Source organism: Empidonax traillii, unplaced genomic scaffold (genome assembly GCF_003031625.1).
Source record: "Empidonax traillii isolate 1590-97213 ecotype Southwest subspecies unplaced genomic scaffold, ASM303162v1 scaffold1002:size361594, whole genome shotgun sequence".
NCBI classification, from domain to species: domain Eukaryota; kingdom Metazoa; phylum Chordata; class Aves; order Passeriformes; family Tyrannidae; genus Empidonax; species Empidonax traillii.
The window spans coordinates 205,466-209,395 of record NW_020956195.1 but is presented as its reverse complement, the minus strand read 5'-3'; the positions used below and the strand labels follow the sequence as shown (position 1 = coordinate 209,395).

The window sequence follows — 3,930 nt, the reverse complement described above, 5'->3', positions numbered from 1 at the left end:
TCATGCTAGAAAACGGTATTCCCCACAGGGCCAGATGTGTCCCTTCCACCACACTCTTCATGTCCTGCAGTAATTAACAAGGCTCTAATGCTCCTTTTGTCTGCAGCAGAACATCACAAATTAGAGCTAAAATAGGAAGATTACCTCCTAACATGACAGTCACCCAAGATCACTGTTCCCAAACTTATTCTTCTTCATACCAGCTTGACTGGAGAAGTGACAGAGCCAAAACAGCTGAGAAAAAGCAATCAGAGCCAGCAAATGTAGCTATTCAGTACCAGGGTCATCGTTAACGGAGCCTGAAGTTTCCATTAAGAACTGTTTCCCCCGAAATGCTCACTGATTTACAAGTAAAAACAAGATTGATGTCTTTTAATACTTACTGAAGCCAAGCTGGCTGCAACGCAGGAAAGTTGCTATGCACCAGTTGTTTGAAGTTAATCTAACACAGGGGGAAGGTTAAGAAAGCAGTGCAGTGATGGGGACTTGGTACGTACTACAGTTTGTGGTACACATTGAAACAGGGAAGCAGAAGCATGGCGAAATCAAGGCTTCCCCGCAGGAGATTCTCTTATTCTCTGTCTTAAGCAGCAGAGCCAGGTTAAAAGGATGCAGGTGACTTCAGCAAGTCAAAAATGTCACTGACCTCTGGGAAATAGGGCATCAGTATTCCATAAACAAGTTTCTATCCAGCAATGCAAAGGCTGACCATTCTTTCTCTGCAGAGTAGACCTCTAAACGTTTTAAAAATCATTTTAACCAAGTTCACGGCTCTAAGTTTTGCCAGCTGTTTTTCAGGCACCTGTCAGGAGTGCTAGTCACCCTGCTGCTACCCAAACACCTGGCTGAAGTGGTCACTGTATAGTTTTAACACATTTCAACAGCAAATAAGACCCACTACAGTGTCTCCCTCCTGTTCAGCTCCTCTCTGCTCCAAGCAGAGAGCAGGACTTGCTGCAGGCTCTGTCCTTCCTGTGGAAGGTTTCCAGTTAAAGATCACTACCATTAGTATCCCCTCAGTATGAAGCTCCAATATAAACAACAGGGAGTAAGACCATCCTTGCACATGGTGTGCAAACAGCTTGCCGTGCTTTCACTCTGTGACCTTCAGGGTCAACTTGCAGCGTTCCTTACTAAGAGGGTTTGTCGGATCCCAAACGTGGGAACAGCCACGCTCAGCCCATGCCTGGATTAACGGGTAACCACCTGAGGAATGAAATGGTTTTAAAAACCCATGAACCTGCAAAGCTGTGAGGCCTTCCCACAGCTGAGTGTGCTGGGTGCACCTCTCCAGGTCAGCAAGGAACAATCCCTCTTCCATATGTTCTTATTTGTGCTAGAGCTCAGAGACAAGCACTGGCATGAGGCAGCCACCTATGAGACAGGTAAGACCCACTCCATCCAGGAGAGCAAATCAGACAGTAACTGGTTTTAAACTCAACCACTAATTGGGAGGACTAACCACTATTGAGGCAACTAAGGAACTACATTGCTGGACAGGAAGAAATTCTCTGATTAGAGGATTCCCTTTCAGAGATTCTCCGGGCAAGTGGAAAGACACCTGGCTACAGGAACAGCACAAAATACCTTTAAACTCAACATCCTGCACTAAGAGAAACAAAGTTCTCCCTTTTTTAATAAAGTGGGGCAATAAGTCAGACCTATTTGCTCTTCTGACTGCAGTTACACATTTCCAGGCACAAGCTGATTCACACCACAAAGAGGACACACTTGCAAACTCCTGAGCATACACTTGCTAAACATTTCACAACCCAGAGTGGCAACAGGTGCCAACGTTTACCTTAAAGCCCTGGCCTCCTGTTGTCAAGACAGCACTTTCAGGAGACAGGCAGGGAGGTACCACCCATTAACACTATTTAGGGAATTTTCACTTGCACCTTAATGTTCAAAACTCACCCAAACTCTTTCCCACCTTCCATCTGATACAGGCAGAATCTACCTAAACTGAGTTTAGAGCTGTAGCTAACAGCAACTCACAGCTCATGTACAGAAAAATTATCAAGTATTCCCTACAACTGACAACATCTTGAACGTGTCCTTACAGGGGGAAAAAAGGGTCAACTTCTGCTTCTTACACGGAAACATCTAAAGCTTGTTTAAATCAATTATTTAAACACCTACACACACACACACCTGCCTTCTTGGACATTGCTCAAAACTCCAGAGTTGCCCAGTTCAGTTTGTTTCTGCATAACTCAAATTTAAAAAAGGGGAATACTGTAATTTGGAGCTAGAACAACAATAAGCAGAAACAAGCCCTTCAGCCCACAGAAATACAACAGCAGTGAAAAACCCAAGTTCATTATAATTATTGTCTGCTCTTAAAGCTTCTGACATGCACTTCGATATGCCCGCTGTGGCTCTTGCAAATACCAAGAAAAGACATTTTGGCCTGATTCTACTGAGTTGATTTCTGTCCTCTCACTTGTTCAGGCAGCAGCAATCCTCAGCGAGGAGAAAACAGCTAATTACAGGTTCTCCTTGAAGCATACACAGCACTTACCTGCAGAAAAAGACAAGAACCAAGAAACTCACCTTTTTAACCATCTTAGAATACTTTAACTGGTCTACAAACTGGTTATGGGGGCAACTTCCTTCCCAACACCCTCATTTTTACAACAGACAACAAAATGGGAAATAAGAGCTGACTCGAAAGAACAGGGAGCCACGCTGGCAGAGCACTGGTTGAGTGTAGAGGGAGTAGAGGGGAATGGGCATTTGTAATAGAGTTTATCCTCTATGACCAGAAAACCTGTGAGCAACAGGTTAAATCCACCTAACATGGCCTAGAGCCAGAGCAGGGCATTTGCTGATTACGGCTGTGCTCTCATCCCAATTCTGCTACCGAGCAAACCACTAACTGCCAGTAATAAGCAGTAATTTTTGACCATTTACTTATTACTAGTAAGAAGTACTTACTGTTTTTTTTAGCTCCCACTAACTTCTTAGCAGCTTCAGGTTCTCACTTCAGTAACAAAGGTATTTCTTATCAACTTTGCCAAACACTTTACAAAGCTGTAAAGCCAAGCCAAGATTTTTGAGACAATACCTGTCCTGTGGAGATGCCTCACATCCAACCCTCACCTGTAAGTCAGAGCTGTCAAAGTCATCTTGGAAGCTGTGGCCTATTTATATTCTATTTTAACTGTTCCTTTCCAGTGCATGACTTCCCTGCAACTCAAACTTTTTCCCAGCACCTCCTCCCTGTTTGCCTCTCTGGGACGTGAACATGCAACCCTACTTTTTGTTCTCACAGTTTAAAAACACACCCAACCAGCTACAGAAATCGAACCTACTCCTTACGTCAGAAGGTTTGAAACCCATCAGCAAGGGACCCTCTTTAAGACTGCAAATTACCAACAGTCCTCAAACCACACATCACAGTGGGCCCTAATTTAACAATGATGCTGAAAGGTGATTTCAGCTACAAGCTGCAGCTATGGCTGGATGTTACAAGAAGAGCATCTGCAAAAGCTTTATCCCATCATGGTAGAAATTCCCTACTCATCTGGTTTTTGGTGCCTGCGTGACACAAACCTTAACTGCTGTTTCAAATCAGCCAACCCTTCGCAGCAGCACAAGCAAACCAAGCCAGCCTTGCTGGAGCTATCAACCACCACGAGGTTCCTTGGATGCCCATCCAAAGGGACACTAAATCCTCTGCTGGCTCCTCTTCCAGAAGTCAGAGGGCTCCAGACCCCTCTGAGGCCTCACTGCCCAGGAAAACACGGCAGTTGCTGCGATGTCAACATGCGGTGAGGAAGCACCTCGCAGTGTAGGTCCTTTCCCATAACTTGGATGCACTCGAGGAGGAACCTGCCAGGAACAACCTGAATTTGTCTAAAAACAGACAGGGTGGAGGCAATGCTGCTGCACAAGGCCAAAACCAGACTGAATCACAGGATCAGT

The 3,930-nt window shown here is 44.9% G+C and overlaps 1 protein-coding gene across 1 annotated transcript in view; it reads right to left on the bottom strand.

Annotated features, from left to right (window-relative positions):
• Positions 1-184, bottom strand: part of COP1 (COP1 E3 ubiquitin ligase) — a 122,961-nt gene extending 122,777 nt beyond the window's left edge. The window contains exon 1 of the mRNA XM_027903970.1: positions 145-184. The gene's annotated coding sequence lies outside the window, so the exon portion shown is untranslated. The remainder of the gene's footprint in view (positions 1-144) is intronic.
• Between the last annotated feature and the right edge of the window lie 3,746 nt (positions 185-3,930).